The sequence below is a fragment of the Chelonia mydas genome, chromosome 8 (genome assembly GCF_015237465.2).
Source record: "Chelonia mydas isolate rCheMyd1 chromosome 8, rCheMyd1.pri.v2, whole genome shotgun sequence".
Lineage (NCBI taxonomy): Eukaryota > Metazoa > Chordata > Testudines > Cheloniidae > Chelonia > Chelonia mydas.
The window spans coordinates 14610378-14630365 of record NC_057854.1 but is presented as its reverse complement, the minus strand read 5'-3'; the positions used below and the strand labels follow the sequence as shown (position 1 = coordinate 14630365).

General features: G+C 44.2%; 1 long non-coding RNA gene across 1 annotated transcript; it reads left to right on the top strand.

Annotated features, from left to right (window-relative positions):
- Positions 1-13885: 13885 nt before the first annotated feature.
- Positions 13886-18795, top strand: LOC122466849. The gene is made up of 3 exons (XR_006292737.1): positions 13886-13954; positions 15185-15230; positions 17205-18795. It is a non-coding gene; the product is annotated as an uncharacterized LOC122466849 (long non-coding RNA).
- The last annotated feature ends 1193 nt before the right edge of the window (positions 18796-19988 follow it).

Here is a 19988-nt window from a genome sequence, read left to right as displayed (position 1 = left end):
CATTGTATTTTAAAAAAAGGGACTGTTTTTTCTTAGCACTCCCACCCCAGCCCTCCTCCCGTTATTACTATTACCATTATTATTATTATTATTATCGTCATCATTATTAATAAGCAGTATTCACCTACATTCACCAGGGGTATTTCTTGCTGCTTTTTGCAGCATTCAGCAACTCCCGACCTTGTTGTACAGAGATGAAAAAATAAGGAACATCCCTTGTAATAAGGAACTGTTGGCAACCCTACGTGTTATTCCACACTTCAAGGCATGCCATGTGTTTCCTGAAATTCCCTACCAGTACTTCAGAGACTCAAGAGTGGATATGAAATTGTCCCCATCTCTACATGGCATTAGAGGAAAAGCATTTATAGACACCCTAGCCCTGTATCTCTGCACCTTGTGAACATCACATACCCTGAGCAAGGTGAGCACTAAAGTCGGTGTAAAATGCTGTCATTCTCATAGGCTAACATTTTACACCTGGCAAAGGTGCAAATGATGTCACAGGATGCAGGACAGAGGGGACTCAGATATATGTCTGCTGCAAAGCAGCTGCTGTGGGGATGGCCCATCCCTGGACACCTGTGAAATGCCGGTGCAATTTCCTGCATTTTAGATATTTTTGATGCTCACAGTAGCCTGACTTGGACACGTGCTGAGTACCCAGGACTGAAATGCCTAAACATGTCCTTAGCAGCCTAAGTTTAGACCCGTTTTTTCAAAATCTTGGTATCTTGGTTTGATGATGAGGGTTCTGGTTTTGAGAGTAATTAAAAATAGTCAGAAAATCCATTTTTTCCTGTTAAATTTAAACTAGCTTTAATGGTGACTCCTTAAGAACCTGGCTCCAGCTACATCAGCCTTGGTGAACTGGATTTCTGTTATGGTTCTGACTTGTGGTTTGAGCTAAGTCATTTTGGAATAATGCAATGTCTGAAGCTACTGTGGGCACTGGGCAGCAATCCACATTGTCGTCATCTGTGGGCTGCACGCTGTAATTGTAGACTGAGGTTCTGCTTGGAGGCCAGTTATTTTGTCCTCTCCAAAGCTGGCTTGCAGTGTGATTGGGATTCAGTAAATTGTGGCAAATAAGAGAATTGCAAGGGGGAGGAAATCCTGATGAAAACTCTAAATGAAATCCTACAGTTTGACCCTGCAATCTCCACGCATCAGAGCAATCCTGAGACACCTGCCGGGGCCAGATCCTCAAAGAGTATAAACTGGTGTTACTCCACTGAAGTCAGTGGCATTCCTCCAATTTATACCAGCAGGGTTTGGGCCCTGTACATGAAGACTGAAAGCCCTAAATGGTCTGGGACTCCCGCTTGAGAGGTCACTTCTCTTCCTGGGTGCTCCTACCACAGCCACGGTCAATGGAAGTGCTTGAGCTGAATCCAGGTCGATGTGAACGAGAGGGAGCTGCCGGCAAGGTGTGCTCCCTGATGGGGGCCTTGGGAACTAGCTTCCTCCTTTGGTCTGTCACTGTCCAGATTTTTAAAATCTTCCCTGGTATGTTGCAATGCCAAAAATGTTTCTTCTGGCTTCTGAGAAGGTGGTGGGTGAGCTGAGGGTCTCAGGGATTTAGTGGATGCTCCCTTATGTATGGCAGTTCTGAATAGTGTAGCATAGTATTGTTACGCTGAAAGTTGCTAATGACTGCCAGTACGTGAGGCACGGAGCCAAAGACAATCCTAGGCCTTGTTGAATGAGGCACGGAGCCAAAGACAATCCTAGGCCTTGTTAAATGAATGGGTGTCCCAAGCACTCTCTCAGGCTCAACAGAAGGAGCAATCAAGCCCCTTTGTGTAGTAAAAACAGCTGCAGAACATGGGGATGACCGCCCAAGGCAACAGGCACATTGCATGTCACAGCTAAACCCTGTGGATTGAGCGGTTTCCCTGCTTGCAAATGCAGGGATGTCACTAGGATATTGATTGCAGGCTGTGTATCTGGAGGCGGAAAGCCAGGAGACAGAGTTGTGAGTGTGAACCTGACAGGAAGCAAAGAGACAGTGCTCTTCAGGCACCGAACTTGCTGCATTAGCAGACCTGGGGATTTCTGAACTGTTTGCTGTGGGTTGTTTCTCCAGTTGTCAGGGAAATAGGACGGGTGTACATTTTTTATAAATAAACAAGATTACACCAAGGATATACCTGACATGTATCATCAATTTCTCCTCCAGATGGAAACAACCCTGCAAGGCCCTGAATTCTGACTAACTGCTGGGGCCAAAGACACAGTAGTCTAGTGTATTTTAATTTGTGGGATGGACATTTGCAGATAACTTAAATCTGAAGAAAAGAAAAAGTAAGACATTAGTAATGCCATTGAAGTCATTGGGACTGCTCCTGTGAACTGGGTTCCAGGGTAGGGAAAGTATCAGCCCATTTTATTTGACACTGAGACGCTTTTTGTTTGATCTGGTATATTACTAAAATTCAGAATTAATAAATCTCCCAATTTTACATAGTGCATTCATATCTCTTTAACTCATATCTAATGAGTAGGTCTGTCATTGGTATACTTTAGTATATTCAAACAGCCTGAACTGGCTAAATATTTAATAAAATGCATTGTCATTTAATAGCTATTTGCACCCTGATTAACTGCACTTACCACCCCTTTGAGTCATCTCCAAACAAAGGATGTGTGGCGTACCATGCAAATCAATAAAAAGAGACAAAATATTCCTAATAAAATACTGCAGATAATAATCAGTTTTTGCTGATTGAGAAGTGCAAGTAGGTAAGACTCGTAACGTTATGTGATCGAGTGGATACATTTTCATAAAGTAGTCCTAGCATTACCGGCTTATAATTACATTGCTCATGATGAAAAACAGGAGCCTTTTAGCTTTTCTTAGTAAGAAGCTTTACAGAGAATATATCATTGTGGTTTATCATGTGTTTGTTTTGCTCTGAGTAAATGATAACTTGGATTTTCTAGATAACCAGCATGGTTTTACTAACAGGAAATAGGAAATAAGTGTTAGCTTGTAAAGTGGCAGATGAGAAACATTTTTAAAAGCTCAGGTGAATTTCAACATTGGGAATAGCAGCAATATTGAATGGATCCAGAGGCAATTGCAGCTGGTGAGCCTTTTTTATCCTTTAACCACCAAACTGAGACAGCTCGTACTATCTGAGAGTTCTGTGATCTATTGGAAGTTGTCGTTTCAGTCACTGTCAGTTCTGTTTGTGGCCAAAGCAGTCTGAACACACTTAATGCAAGTGACATGAAATTTCTGACCATGCAGTACACTGATCTGTAGCTGTGAACAGTGCTAAACCAATGCACATGATGGATTTCTTAATCCACTGATCATTAGATATCATTGTTAATACGTCCCATCAATACATGGTGTGAAATCTGCTCATTCATTAACTGTTGACCTAGTACTCAGCATACAGCTGTTGAAATGTATGAGCTTGAATCTAATTACTACATTGTCAGTTTGCCAGGTGGATTTGTATTTTGGATCATAGTGTCACATCAACATACCACAGTAAAAGGGACAATGCATTGTACTGTGTCAATGTGAAGTATGGGAATGTTTTCATATTGCTCCACACATAAGAAATGTGTGTGAAAACAGTTGGTAGCTGATTCTCAGCAATGAACAGAATTATTGGTTTAAAGTAGGTTGGTTTGGTTTCAGTCTCTGAGGAATTTACCTATAACCACATTATAAAATGGCATTAGTTTCCCCTGATATGTCAATTTGAAAATATTCACAACCCAGGAGACAATTCATGCTGCTCACAAGCTAAAATTCATCATATTTCTTCTTCTGGGTGACTCTGATCCTGCAGAAACTTACACAGGAGTAGTAACTGTTTGCAAGATTGAGTTCTATATCCGTAACCATATTTTAATCAATGCTGTATTTGTATTACTGTAGTGTACAGGAGCGCTAGTCATGGACCAGGACCCATTAGACTAGGTGTTGTACACATACAGAACAAAAAGACAGTCCCTGATGCAAGGAGCTTACAATCTAAATGTGACACAACAGAAGGTTCTAGAGAGACTAGGGAGTACAAGGAAACAATGAGACAATATTGGTCAGCATGACAAGCAGTGCTCTCTGCACAGCAGCAGCCTAACCATTGTCAATTTTTTTGTAGGCATCACAGCTCAGGAGTGTTTTGAGGAGAGTGTGATGGGTTTTTTACTCCCCGCTTGCCCGGAAAGGGTTAATGCAGACGGAGTCAGAGACTAATTAACCCACCAAGACACAGCTGAGGGGAATGAGGTGGCTAAACAATCCCCTGTTTGGATGAGGGAGTCCAGCTGAGGAGGAAGGTGCTGGGCTGGGATGATAAAGGCAGGAAATGGGTAATAGATGGGGCTGTTAGGAAAGTCTACAGTTACTCCCTGGGAGAAGGGAGGTGAGTTTGGGCTGACAAACACAGGGGAGCCAAGAAGGTAGGACAGGGCTCAGAAAAAGGCAGTGAAGTCTACAAAGAAACACACCTGGACAGCTGGCTAGGGTCACAGAGCCTGGACTAGAGGGTGCGCCTGGATTCCTTTGCCAGCCACTGAAGGAGGGGTACTATGAGGTAGTGAGTAAGAAGACTGCCTGAGCCTGTTTGTGAGAAGAGACTTTCAAATCCTAGAAGGGGAAAATGCAGATAGTGACCTGGCCGGAGGGCTGAGTCATGAAGAAGCAGCACCTGTGGAGCGAGAGAGGTGCTCCAGACCGGCAGAGAGTGACTGCATGCAACCGTGGGAAGGGACATTGACCTGGTGAGCTATTCCCCAGAACGGCCAGGAGGAGGCGCCATCCGAGTGATGAGTGGTGTACCCTTTGACACAGCGATTTGAAGATGGATAATGAGGTAGCTTTGTGGGTATTTTCTGCCACCGTCTCCCGAATGTGTGAGGTAGCATGGGAGAAAGCACAAAGGTGCTTGTTTGAAACTTTAACAGGTAGGGAATGGAAGCTGCCTAGGCCGACTGGAGTGAGCACTGACCGCTTGATATTAAAGGAGTGCTGCCAGTGTCTTTTCCTACCGTTGATAACCTTTGAATTCATCCTTTTACATAACCCTTGGAAGCCTTAAAATGAATATCCTTATCAAATTGTTCTTCCCTCCATTGTTTGTGCATAAATGAGTTTGTTGCTTTAGGGCTGCATAGAGGTTTGCTACTGTATGAATTCCAGGCTGCTGCTGCTGGCATTTTTCTTTTTTTTTTTTTTTTTTAGCAAGAGAAACACTTAAACATTTGTTTTTAGGGGAATAACACTTAAATAATTACATGGACTCTGCAAACAAAATTAAGAAATAATTGCAAAAGGTGGCGCCTGACAACCTTGACTTTTTCCTTTTAAAATCTCATTCCCTCTGCTCTGCTGCCATCCTGTCTTGCATATCTGATGGTGTATTTTAAGGCTTATGTCAACAGCACTGTTTACCTGTTTAATAAACAAAATTAGTAAATAAAGTGCATATGGCACTTAACATGAAGGGTCAGTTTTTAAGGTCCCTCTTTTTACTGTCTGATTTACTAAATATTTCAGCATTAAAATTATTTCCTGTTTTAACAGACAAATTATTTTTAACGACTTCAGGTGTTACTGCTCTCATTACAGTATTTGTATTCCTAAGTGCCCTCCTTTTGGCCAGTTTCGTCCCTTTCCTTGGTGTCCCATCCTCAGGGATACAGCAGAGAAAGGTTGGAAGATGCAGTCTTTGCATGCACAAAACAATTTCAGTGTTCTTCTTCCCTAAAAAATACACTTAACTTTGTGTGGAAACATAGACCCAAACCTGCAAGGCTTTGAACTTTGCCAGCCCCCTCTAAAGTCAGTGGAAGTTGACAGCACTCAGAATTTTTCAGACTTGGGTTGGATCTGGCCAATTGCCATGAATTAGGCCCGAACTTAAAAAAAAATCCCTATATTGGGACATGCAACATGGCACAGTTATTCCTAAAATTATGGGATTTCCTTTTCTGGCAATTTCATATAATTTTCCTCATTTGGGCCCGGCTACTGCAAATGCTTACATGTGCTTAACTTTAAACATATGAGCAGCGCCACTGATCTCAATGGCACTACTTGCATGAGCAAAACTAAGCCTTTGCAGGATAAGAGCCGTACTTTGCTCTGAAATATGGGTCAGATGCTATAAAATGTCTGGGCTTTGGGCACTGGTTAACAGGAAATGAGCTAGATAGTTAAGGCCTTTTTTTAGATTGCACTTTGAAAACTACTAGTTCATACCGTTTATGGCCTATGTGCGTTTTACTAACACACATCTGAGTATCTCTCTTTCTGCACTTGCCACCCTGCCCTGCCACTGAATGTTTGTTTCTCAGTCTGTGGTTACACTGAATGTTTGATGTAGTTTCATAAGCAACAGCACGAAGTTCAAAAAGTTACAGACTTTCTAGAAGTTATTAGGCAGTGGAGATTTCCATCCAAAACAACTGTTCTGTCAATAGCAAAGTCTGTGGTATTTTACTCCTGGGGGAATTCTGCGCCACTGTGCATGCACAGAATTTATGTCCCCCACAGATTTCTTTGCTTCCCTGCAGAAAAATGACTTTCTGACGGGGAAGCAAGGGAAGCCACAAGAGCAGTCATGTGACCCTCCATAGCAGTATGTTTTGGGTGCCCAGGGCATCCGGCAGAGAGGTAAATCACTGTGGGGCAGGGGGAAGGACTGGGGAAGACCTGGCTAGTGGCTCCAACCCTGCACCGGGATCAGCTGCTAGTCCCGGCTTGGCTGGGGAGGACAGGACTTCCCCTTCCCCTGCATGGCATCTGGGGCTGGGTCAGACCCATCTGCATATTTCTCCCCCAGCTGCAGAAAGCTCTGCAAACTCCCCCACACATACTCATTTCCTGCACCCATTGCTCCTCAGCTGCAGGTGGAGGGTTCACTGTACAGGGAGCTGTGCCCCCATCCACCCAATCGCCTGCATCCAAACCCCCTCATAGCTCACTGTGCCTCACCCCCCCGCACACACTCAACCCCCCCCCCCGATGAGCCCCACTCCCCCTTCACCTGGACCACCCTGACGAGCCACCCACACCTGGATCCCCACCCCACCGAGCCTCAACCAGTTCCCCACCTCACTGAGCTCCCCTCCCCCAGCATCTGGACCCCCCACTAACCGTCCACACCCAGACTCCCATGCTGAGCTCTATGCTCCCTATACCCAGAGCCCCCTGCTGAGCCCCAACCACCTTCACCTGGACCCTCCTGCAGAGTCCCATTACCGTTGTACCCAGATTGCAGCCCCCAACAAGCCCATGCATCCAGATTCCCCCACACCCAGATCTGGGTACAGAGATGCCTGTACCCAGATTGACCCACACAGAACCCTCTCAACCCATACCTGGACCCCCCACACTGAACCCCTCCACACTTGGTCCTGTGTTGCTGAGCCTGCCTGTTGGTGTACTTGGCATAGAGGGTCAGGGCCCTGCAGTGTTTCTGGGGCAGGCCCGGTCTTTGCGCTGTGTCAGGGTTGGGTGCAGTCTCACCGCTGAGTCTGCGTCCCAAGTGGGGAGTGGCACAGTGATCTCCCACCTCTGTGCAGCCAGTGGCCTGTGCTCCCCAGTGCCATGCTGGAGCCTCCACATTTATTTGACAAATAAAATTGGCAGAATTTTAAAATATTGGGTGCAGAATTTTTAATTTTTTGGCGCAGAATGCCCTCAGGAGTAGTATTTGAAGCAAATCACCAGCTAACCTTTTACATGTATGCATCCCATATTCGTGGATCCTCAAAACTGGGATGTGAACCAATTTCCTAACATTCCTGAAGAGTATTCTTTTAGCTCATGGTTCCTACCATCCACATTGACATAGGTGTTTGGGAGCAGATTTGGAAGAATTAGGAGCCCAGGTGTGGCCCATAATGACTGACAGTCCATTATCAACGGATGGCCCCCAGTAGCCCATCTGAAATGAATAGGTTGGCCTCAGTAGAGTTCACAGACGGCAATGTCACCAAAACTACCATGGCAACCTGCTGCTAATTGTTACCCTTCTTGCTGACAGAGAAGCAACAAGGGTGACGGTCTGAAATACGCTTTCATCTATTGAAGTGGTCCCTCCAGGTCAAGGTTCAGACACAGGAGCCATATGGTGTGGGCATGTCTGTGGTGTTTCTGCATTCCTGTACCTGGGTTTGTGAATAAATTATTGACTTCATTCTTCAGGACTGACCATGCCAGAACTTCCAGGGCCATTCTGTTCACTATGTTAACTTGCCAGTTATCCTATCCAGTTTAGTAATCGCTGAGAACTTGCAACAGCAAAAATAGGCACGGAAGCCCTTTTATCTATGCTAAATAAGTACTTGGGGAGGACAGCTGTATGTGAGATGCAGCATAATGAAGATCAGACTCCTTTTATAATTCAAAGTTGCTTACAGCCAAATTTTCAGAAGTAGCCACTGATTTTCGGCATCCCTCCTTTGGGATGCTCAACCTGACACACCTTGGGCTTGATTTTTCAGAGATGTAGAGCACCCGCTGCTCCCATTGATCTCAGCTGAAGCTGTGAATGCCCAGCACTTTGGAACATCAAAACATAGGTTTCTAATGGCGGTTGCTCAAACTGAAGCATGAATGATTTTCGAACTTGACGAAATTGTAACCATGCGACCTGAGTGGGGGTACATTGAAATGCCTAGATACAAGAAATCTCTTGCTACTCTTGATCACCTGGCAATTCGAAGTGTTTGCAGGATTGGGCCAAAGCGTGCTTCAGAAGTATGAGTTACCCTAGTTATGTGAAGTTGCATTAACTTCATTGCTTTTTCTTTCATAAGTGTTTCCTATGCAAGAACCAGGGTTAAAACAGAGCAGAGCCATCAGTTCTTCAGAAAGAGGGCCCTAGCTTGGACCCATTAGGCCAAATCCTGCTATAATACACAGCATGAATCCAAAGTAGCTCCATGGAAATGAATAGAGTTATTCCAGATTTACACCAATGTGAAAGAGTAGAATTTGGCCCATTCTTATAGTATTCTGCAAAGCAGACCCAAAGGTTGCTATGAGAGGACTAAGCAGTGGAAGAAAGTGCTCAGCTTTTAGTTTTAAAAGAATAAATATATAAAAGAAAAGTGAAGTGTTGCTGGGATATCTTGCAACAGACCAAATAGGTGAGGAATCTGCCTGTGTGAAATAAGGAAGCTATAATAATGAAAAAATGACCTAGTGTACCCTGCAAAACTAAAATACTAACGTGTAAAGTTGACACCCAAAAGAGATCACTTGGAACAGACAGGGCTTAGAACAGGGGTGGCCAATCTGCGGCTCTTGAGAAGTTAATATGCGGCTCCTTGTATAGGCACTGACTCCAGGGCTCGAGCTACAGGCGCTAACTTTCCAGTGTGCCGGGGGGAGGGAGGGTGCTCACTGCTCAACCGCTGGCTCTGCCACAGGCCCTGCTCCTGCTCCACCTTTTCCTGCCCCCTCCCCTGAGCCTGCCATGCCCTTGCTCCTCTCCCCCCACCCCGAGTCTCCTGCACGCCACAAAACAGCTGATCGGGAGGTGTGGGGAGGGAGGGGGAGGCGCTGATTGGTGGGGCTGATGGTGGGCAGGAGGCACTGGGAGGAGCTGATAATGGTGGTGGGGGGCTGATGGGGGCAGGAGGGGGCTGCTGACATATTACTGTGGTTCTTTGGCAATGTACATTGGTAAATTCTGGCTCCTTCTCAGGCTCAAGTTGGCCACCCCTGGCTTAGAACATGGCATGATCACAATTTTTCAGATTCATTAAAAGATGTTTTGACCTATTTTACATATATGCTTTTAATGCAAAGATTGGTCTGAACCTTGAGGATTTTTTTGCCACATAACTTATCATGTGTGCTTCCTTTAGACTTAGCTCAGGTTGTTTTCAGTGTTGTAATTTTGCATTATTATTATTATTTTATTATGCCAGTGTCCACTATTTAATAAGAGACATTTTATAAATTAGAGGCAGTGGCATAGGAACTTAGTTAGATGACACAACTGAACAACCAGACCAAAGAGAGGGGGGAGAGAAAATACACTACACAGCTTTCAATGGCCACAACGTTTTAAGAGTGCATATTAAGCAAAGTCCCCTTTCAAACATCTGTGCTAGCAAACGCGTCCCAAAAATGGGTACACTGCCAACTGCTGAGTCTTCTCAGCAGAGAGGCTATGGATTGAATGAATATGGAGACTGACTTTCTGTTTTTAGCTGTGGAGGTGGCCCTGCCTGGCAGGGCTGTACCTGCTTTATGACTAAGTCCAACATTTCATCTTCCGCTGGCACCTATATCAAGCACTAAAGTCACTTTGAGATACATTTTCGAAAGTGGCTTTAATTCTGGGAACCCAATTTGAAATGTCATAGTCCTGATTTTCAGATGTGCTGAGCATGAGCACCCAGAACTCTCCTTGACGTCAACTGGTGTTGGAGTTGCTCAGCACCTCTGACAATCAGGGCCTAGGTGTCTCAACTTGGGCACCCAAAACCAGAAGCCAATTCTGAACCGTAGTCCTTCATTTGTTTTAAAGTACTCTCTACCTTTCCCAGACCAGCAAAGCCAAAGAGCAGTGAGAGACTAAAATCACATTGCAAACATCTGGAATAGTCATGCAGTCGACAATGATAGTTGTCATTGTGCAGTCTCTGCTTAAGAGTCTCTGGTAATTCAAGGCTAGTGCCATTTGAATGTAGGTAGGTGAAGATGTCACAAAGGGGCACTCAGAGCCAATTTACGGTACCAGGTAGAAGACGACATGTTTCAAAAGCTCCCACCCTGCCTGGCCTCAGGAGCCTTTACTGCTCCTACGTCACTCTGTGGCTGGCAAGTCTCTATTCCCTTTGAGAAATTCCTCTGCTTCAGATCCAGACGACCAACTACCGTGTCTGGGACATGCGCCATAAAAGGAAACTATCCAGCCAGTTACTCTAAAACAGTTCCCATCTCCAAGTTGCTTTCAGAGCTGATTTCAATGGACTTGAAGTCTTATAGCGAAGAAGAAAGTACAGCTTTCTGAAGATTGTGAACCAAATGCTGGCAGAGCAGAACATTATCCACAGAAGACATATCTCAAGCAAAAGTGTCACTGAAATATGTGATGTTTTCTCCTGCAAACTAAAAACATCATTAGAAGACCCAATGGAAAGTGGTTTTTCTGATCACACGCATCAGGACTAGGTGTGAGCCAAAATCTTATATGCACACATGCATCTGGGATAGTTCAAAAGAAAAATTCTGTAATTGGAGGGAAGCAATTTATTTCCTGGAAACTAGCTTCTCTCAAAATACAGAATTTATCTTTTGAGCAAAGCTCTTGAAAGAGCCCTGATGAGTTTAAAAAAACCTAGTTACTGAAATACTGATTTATGTCAACAGACTTGTCGTTGCTTTTTTCCCTATCTGTTCTAGCATAAACAAAGCATTGTTATAGGGTGGTGGTTATTGGCAAATCTACCATGTTGCCCATTATTTTAACATAAGTGGCCATTATTTTAGTTTTGGAGATAGTAAAATAAAGGCTGTGACTTACACAATAGGAAGAATCATTTTAGATATTCGGCTGCTGAAAACTAAATGATTGATTTGCCTGTACATCCAGTTCATCCAAGATCTTTTCACAAGGGGGAGCCATAATGTGCAAACACAACAAAGGGCTGATAGAGCAAAATCATGAATGACCTTGAAAAGCAGTAATTTATCTGCTGGGGAAGATATTTGTAGGAAATACATTACTTCACCTAAATGAGACCTTTTGGAAATCTGTACCCCTTCCCTGTAGCCTGGGCTTTAATTCAGCTGGAGCTGTCCAGAGCAGAGCTCTACTAAATACTTTCAAACCCCAGGGTTGTGAGTTCAATCCCTGAGGGGGCCATTTGGGATCAGGGCAAAAATTGGGGATTGGTCCTGCTTTGAGCAGGGGGTTGGACTAGATGACCTCCTGAGGTCCCTTCCAACCCTGGTATTCTATGATACCTCTCAGGGGGCTGCGAGAGTTTCAGGGGGTCTACAGGGCCCCGTGGCTGAAGCCTAGGGCCCTGAGCTTGGACATCTCCTGTGGGGCTGGAGCCCTGAGCCTGCTGAGATCTTTAAAATGTTTTTCTCTCCCCCGAGCCCCCTCCCAAAGGAAAGAGCATAGAAAGGTGCTTAATTCCAGCATACACAGGATGTATTCTGGCAGGAGCCTTGCTTCAGAGGTGCTGCTTCCCAATTCACTCTTCTTCAATCCCCTGGCCTGGCCCAGCTCCCAGCACCACCAGCAACTCCTGACCTCTCAACAGCAGGGGGGTGCTATGGCCAAGCAAGAGAGGATGGGGGGAACCCAAAGACTCTCCGCCAAGCGAGAGAAGTTGGGGGAGGGAAACCCAGAGACACCCTCCGCCCCCCCCCCAGCCAGCAAAGGAAATTAGGGAGGAAAACATGCAGAGTTCCACCCTCGGGGTGGACAACAGACCTTGAAAGCAGGGACCAAAGGGGGAACAGGGAGGACGAGGGAACTGGAGACCTGGTGTAGGGAGACTTCTATGGAGGGAATGAGCGATTCCCAATGGGGAGCAGAGCAGCAAAAGAGATGCCCTCTCCTGCACACAAGGGGAAATGCAGCAAGAGGGAGACTCAAGTATGAACAGAGAAGAGGGAGAGGGGTCCTCAGAGGGAAGGAGAGAGCCATTGCAAAGAGAGGGGTGTACACAGAGAGAGAGAGAGTGTGCTCTCCAGAGGGAGTGGAGAGACCCTGAAATGGGGTGGAGGAGAGGAGAACTATAGGAGAAATCTACCCTAGAGGCAGTGAGAGTGGGAAGCAAGAGGGACTTGGTGTGAACCCCTGAAGGAAGAGAGATCCTAGGAAGAGAGCAAGCTCTGTGGGAGATTCAAGAGGAGTGGGGAGTCTAGAGGAGGGAAGAGAATTGGGAAGCAAGGGGTGGTGGCATGGTGGGAAATGGGGAGGGGAAGAGAGGCAGAAAAACTAACTGAAAAACAAAGGCTGAACAAAAGTGAGAGTCACAAAGACGGAGCTAGAAAGTGAGAAATGAGGAGTGAAAGCTGACAAAAGACAGAAGAGAAGCCAAGAGAGGCAGAAAATTACTGTTACTCTTTGCTATTTGTATAGCATCAACACTGGGCCCAGATGCTTTGCAGACTGGCATCAGTACCAGGTGCCTCCTTGCAGCGCTTACAAACTGAACAGAGACGTACACATGGATGGGGCTGGAGAGCAATGAAAAACCAGCGCAGTTGAATGGTGAAACAGAATATATGACATTTGGTTTGTATTTTAATCAAGGTTTTAAATTTTTATAGAATTTCTGGGGCCAAAAATCTGACCCAAATGGTGCATGCATGCTAATTCTCTATAGCAGGGACCCTCGGGTGAAATGATTGTGTAGGGGGATTTGAGTGACCTGGTTATGATATAAGGTAGGTATGGGAGCTCCATAGTCCTGTGTATGAGAGGAAAAGATATGCTTTGGTTTATGGTATTTTTTTGTCTATCATAAGGTTGCTGGCTTTTTGGACATTGGCTGGATATTTCTGGGTGCAGCTAATGGGAAATGTGGCAGTGTGTTAAGGGGCCTGTATTTTGGGTGCCTGTTTGTTAGCATTTTAACAACAAAAATGGCAAGATGCAACTTAGTCAAATGCAGATATGTCTTAAACATCCAGGAAGTTGTACCATCATCTTCAGAATTTTTCAAGGGATGATTCCTGTCTGTCTCTCCTCCTGCCCTGCACTGTTTCTGTTGACTTGTTACAGGTCTGAGTTTGGGTTCTTAAGCTTGGCTATGATTGTTGTATTGGAACAGACTGGCAGTAGTTAACTGAAACACCCCCATTCTGTTAGGAGTCGTTAATCCTGCTGGGCAATGTTAAATGGATTCTGCTGATTACTCTACCTGGCTATAGGGGAGGAGAGGATCTAGACTATGGGCTGACCAGGCCTGAGGGAGTAACCTTAAGGAGCAGCTAAGCCTGGTGAGAATGTTTGAACAGAACTTTTAACATTGCATTTGATGTGCTGTGTGTACTCCTGGATATGGAATATATCTATTGATAGTGCTAGCACTGACTCACAACTTGCAGTGCTGCTGCTGTATGGTTTCTACATGAATTTAGAAGCTGTCTTTAAGTTTTAAAAATTAGCCTCTGTAGACATAGGCAATAGACGACAATGCTGTTATGAACCTCATTTTTTTAAAATAGACGTGCTCGCTGCTATCCTTTCTGAAGGTGTAAATTGGCCTCTACAAATAATTGTGCTCACAGTTTTGCACCCACCATTAATTGCACAAATTCTGTCATTTAGACATGCAAGTACCTGATACGTTATAATCACACAGATGTCTAAATGGTATTATTTGCACTTGCAAAAACAGGCTGCTTTTAAAATGAGCGCCATTTGGTGCACATGGGGAGTAGCTGGTGTTGGGGTTTCATGGGTATTTTCTGCAAAGAGAGAGGTATAACCTCTTAATTGGAATGCAGCAAAAAGAGAACAGCTGGTATTTAAGATCGTTAACAATTGGATCCAGAGCCTTTCGGGTGACTGGTTTGAATCCACGCTAGGTTCGTAGGCCTTTTCATTTGAAGGTGTATGGGGGGTTTTCTGTTTAAATTTTTTTTTGCGCAACTTTCATACCCCACTGCCTACACAAGTAATGCCAGTTCACCTATTTGGCAGTCTGAGCAGAGAGGCTAAGTGGTGAAAGAGACTTAGACAGAACTCCCTTTTCCTCCTAGAGATGGCTCTTCCAAGTAGAGGCACACTAGTGAGAGCATCCTGGGGAAAACTACCTTGTAGTGGCCTGTTGCAAACTACAGGATTTCGTTCTCCAAGATGACCAGTGCTTCACTTTTCAACAGCACTAGATTCACCTGCAGAAATGAGAGCGTGTTTCACCAAACCTTCCCAGCACAAAAGCTGGGCCACACAGGAAATGATGAAGCAAAACGATGACCACTGTAGACATTGCTCTTTGTCTCTTGCTTCCTTTCTCGACCACAGTGTTATCTGAAACTTGTATCTTAGGAAGGTCTACATCAGTTCATCATAACTTTTCCTGTTTTATTTTCTAGTTAATACACAGTCAGACTTCACTTACATCTGCTCAATTAAGGAACTCAAATATAATGTTTAAAGACCTCATTCAGTACAGAGCATGCTGGCCTGCGGCATTCATGGATTTTTATTTATTTTATTTTCAGTATTAAGTTTTCCGTAACACCTTGTGGTTGAAAACAAAGCAAAGAGGTAGGTTGGTTTCTTTTATCTAATTAGGGAGTCTGCTGGTTATATTGAAATAGCATTCTGAAAAATGGAAACCAGTTTGAATTCTATGGTTCCAGTTGGTTTGTTTATATATATAATATTAAAAAACCCTAGTTTAATGTGTGCTTTTTGCAAAAGGCAATATTTCAGTAAAGTAAGAGAGGCCATTCTGTAGAAGCTTGTGCAGTTATATGTAAACATGAACTGATGGGACTGTGACTATGGGAGAAGAACCCACCTGGGCTGCAAATTAACTCCTGTATATTCTGCAGGGCTATATCCAGGCCCAGCAGTTATGAAGAAGCTGTGTGAGCTTCACAAGTTACCCTGCCTATTAACTCGCAAGAGGGATCTAATTTGCTGTCCTTTTCTGGGGAAAGGGGGTGGATGGTGGCAAAGATAGGTCAGAGAGACCACAGGAAGATGCTTGTACAAATAGCTGGGGATGTTTGGGGGATTTTTGTCGGTGTTTTTGACTATTAATTTTGGTGGCATTTAAAAGAGCACTCGGTCTTGAGACTCTAACCGAAGAGGTCATTGAGTTCTATATGGGAGAAAATCTGGGCCCTGTCACAAGGACATAATAAAAGTACAAAAAAAGCCACAATTTAGTAATCTTCGAGTGAGCTTGTCTGAGATAGAACACATCATAGGATTTTATAGAAGTTCCTAGAACTAAGATTGGGCTTCGGCTGTAGATGCTAGATCCAGACCTGAATTTTTCTAGCTTTTAAGGGTATTCAGACCACAGTACAAAGAGAAACCGCTTCAAAATCTGTATCACGAGTCACACTGTTTGCAAAGTTGGGTGCTGAGAACTTGGGTTTGGTTCAAACTTATCTCTAACCAAAATTAAACTGGGATCCAATAAACCTCAAGCCCTTATGAACTAGGACCAGTTTCCCTTTTAGAAAGGGTTACTGGGTACAGTTTGTTTTTTTTTCTTGGTATTGCTGATTTGCTCCCAGATTGTCTCAGACTTTAAGCCAGAAGGGACCATCATGATCATCTAGTCTGATCTGCACGCACACACAAATCTGCAGGGTCTCTGCCACTCTGACCTGGGGGAAAATTCCTTTCCTAGCCAAATATGGCAGTCAGTTGTACCCTGAGCATTTTGGCAAGACCCAAGAGCCAGATACAGGAAAGAATTCTCTGTAATAACTCAAATGATTTATTACTCACAATTTCCCCTCTTTGACTTTCTATCATTTCATCTTATTACTTTGCATGTTGGTTTTCATGCTGTGTCCTTAAAAGAAACTTAAAAATGCATTCACTGATTACAACATATACTCTGCTTTTTCTTTGTGAGAAAATGAAGGGAGCTGTGATTAAAAACTTAATATAAATGGCATTTCTCCCTGGATAATTTAAATGAATTTAAGTCTTTACCAGTGAATAATATGATTGTTATTAGAGGCTCCAAATTGGACTAAGACCTTAGCAGAGTGGAGCACATGATGTTGGTGTTTTCAGCAAGTGGCTCAGTTCTTGGGGGAAGAGATGAAACAGACTTGCATATCTCCAAAAGTGATATTTTTAAAAACTTAGATGAATAGATACAGTAACCCCAGTTTCTGCAGGGTTTCCTCTTCCTTCACTATGGTCATGGGAGGCAATAGCTAGAATACTGCAAAAACTGAGATTCTCTAAAAGCGTGTACTTTGAGCCCAATTCTGTGGTATAGACTCTCTCAAAACTCCCAGTGCAGATAAATAATCTTAAACAATTAGCAAGTTAAATACCACCACTGTCTGTCCAAGATTGGGTGATTTTTTTCATTCTTTTACAGAATTAACATCTTTAAAGGTGACCTGCATAGGAATCCTTTTTTATTTAAAAAAGCTTTATGTCCAGTGTTGGTGCTTTATGATGAAATACTTTCTGAAGGCCTGAAAGGTATTGGTGTGCAGCTGGCTGGTTGACTTGGTTTTTTCAATTCTGTTTTTACAGCATTAGAAATGTCAAGTCTGGTCTTCTTTGGTGTTGCTGGAGGACCTCTTGGATATCTTGAACGTGTGTATTGTGAGCTCTGATACCCTACTTGATGGGATGAATGTTCACCAAAGATTTCCTTTCTCTTAAATGTCTATACACTGGAATTAAATTACTGTTAACCAAAGCAAACAAAGCAAAGCAAACAAAGCAGAGTTCTAAGCAGTCTCAATAAAAATCTTTCCCCCTTGGTTGATCATCATTTTAGTCTGACTTCTGTGATGTCATAAAGAAGCAGAATTTTTCACACATCAGAAAGAAGCAAAGGAGGACAAGCCCAATTTTCCCTCCTTTGCAAGTCCCCTTTAACTATAAAGTTCCCTTTATATCTACAGATATCCTTATATACCCTGATCGAGCAAACCACCTTAAGCATATGAGTAACCTTCTTACCTCAATAGCACTAAAGTGCTTAAAGCCAAGCTCCTTAAGTGCTTTTTCTGGATTGGGGCTATCGGTAAGGGGTGATCCTTGGAAATTATTGAACTATGTGAATATTAGGCAAATGTTTTGTGGTGTTCATTCAGATATTTAAACCAATTCACTTCAATTATGTGTGTTCTACTGTTAAGTTTCTCTCTCTCTTTCTTTCTCTTTCTCTCTCTCTCTCTCTATATATATATGAATTAATTTACTAGCCAGAATGTTCATGGGAACATCAACTTTTCCGTAAATTATTGGAGATATGTACTGAAAGTAGATTTTTGAATTCCTAATCTACACCAGAAGCCTGGCTCATCCACTCAGGACAGAAACTTAACATGTAAATGGTTTCAAGTCAAAACTTGCAGCGAAGAATGTGGGAGCTGCCTGTAACATTTTTATGAATATTCTGTTTCCATCTACTGGCCTGTCCTAGTGGTGGTTGCAACTATACAAGAAGGGAGTGGCAGTGAGAGAGAAATGATCTGCTTTGCCCATCTCCACAAATACTTGGTGGACAATGCTAGAGCCATCCACTGTGGAGCAGTTACTAGACGCGGGAGACCCCATGACTGGACTTGCTAATCCGGTTCCTTCAGAAAGGTCTCCGCCCTGTGGTTACGGGCGTGTCGGGGAGACCAACGCCTCAGGCTTGGTCTACGCTTGAAAGGCTGTGGGACAGTCACAGACTCAAGCACCTCTGCAATTGGCTGTAGATCCAGGCTGGTTGACAGCACCTGTTAACAAACACCTTCCACCACCACGACACCCCCCGTCATCTCTGCTCATCCTCCCAGTAGTGTCTAATACAGAGGTTCTCAAACTGGGGGTTGCAACCCTTCAGGGGGTTGCAAGGTGATTACATGGGGGTTGCCAGCTGTCAGCTCTGTGAAGCTGACAGCCCTGAGCTCCCATTAAATTAAATACCCCTCCTCAATTTTTAATTTAGAAGGGGTCACACTCAGAGGCTTGCTGTGTGAAAGGGGTCACCAATACAAAAAGTTTGAAACCCACTGGTTTAATATGTTGACCCCCTGAATTACTTCTGTCCCAGACAGAATAATGCGGGGGGGATTGAGGGGAAATGGGGGCATGCACAGCCCCTCACATGGAGGAGATGAGGATAGACCACCGTAGGGGAAATGGGGCTAAGGAGGTTGTCCGAGCTCTGCCATGTGGGGAGAATGAGGGCCCCTGGAATGGGGAAATGGGAGGTCACATGGCACTCCTGATGGGGGCTGGATGGGGCATGGAGGGGAAGACGGGGGACCCTGGGATGGGGAGGTAGATTGGAGACACCTGGTGTGGGGGAAGGAGGAAATGTGGTGGGGGGTCTCACAGAGCTGCTGCTGTTGGGTGAGGGGAGTGGGGGACCATGGTATGGGAGGAGTGGGGAATGGGGTCACAGAACCCCTGGCAGTGGGGAGATTGGGGAGAGTTGCAGGGAGTCCCTGAAAAAGAGGGGGATGGAGCAAATGGAGGGATGCAAGGAGCCTTTGGTGTGTGCAATAAGATCAGCTGACAAACTATGAAATGTGTGACCTCCTAGTCTACGCACCTTTGGGAACTTAGGCTACCAAATAATATGGAGGCCTACTGGTTAAACAGAGTATCACAGTGGTGGGATCATATTACACCTGTGCTTCATAATCTAGATTAGCAGTTTATTAATTTTCAGGTGGAATTTAAGATGCTGGTTTTGATCTGTAGAGCCCTAAATGACCCAGGACCTGGCTGCTTCCTCTCTTCCCAGGGCTGGTGTAACCACTAGGTGAACTAGGCAGCCGCCTAGGGTGCTAAGATTTGGGGGCACCAAAAAGTGGTGCCCCCGCCCAATTTTTTTTACTCTTGCTGGAAAACGAATGAATAAAGAAAAGAGAAACGTCGTTGAACTTGCATTTTAACTTGTTGTTCTCTCGTACGTTACAGCTATAGCCTACGCCAGCTCTGCGTTGCGGGCACAAGCGTAGTGCTTCACGACGGTACAAAGTGGCAATGACGTTGTTTTTCTCGTCGTGCGCAGCCATTACCCGTTCTGATAGGCTGTCTATAGGGCTAAGTTGACTAGTTTTCGGAGGTTGTCCACTGAGGCTAACTATTTTTGTTGAGTTGTTTCAGACTCTGGCAATTGCTGCTGCATCATTTCGCTAATACACAAAGTACGTTACATATTTGAGTGTATATGTTTATCATGTGTGAATATGCGTGTGTAGGTTGTTGAAATTTGTCATGTTGATCTTGTCAGTTGTATGATGGAGTATCTGCCATTCTAATTTAATAAATGTTATTCATAACAATAATTGGATATTTTAAAGATAG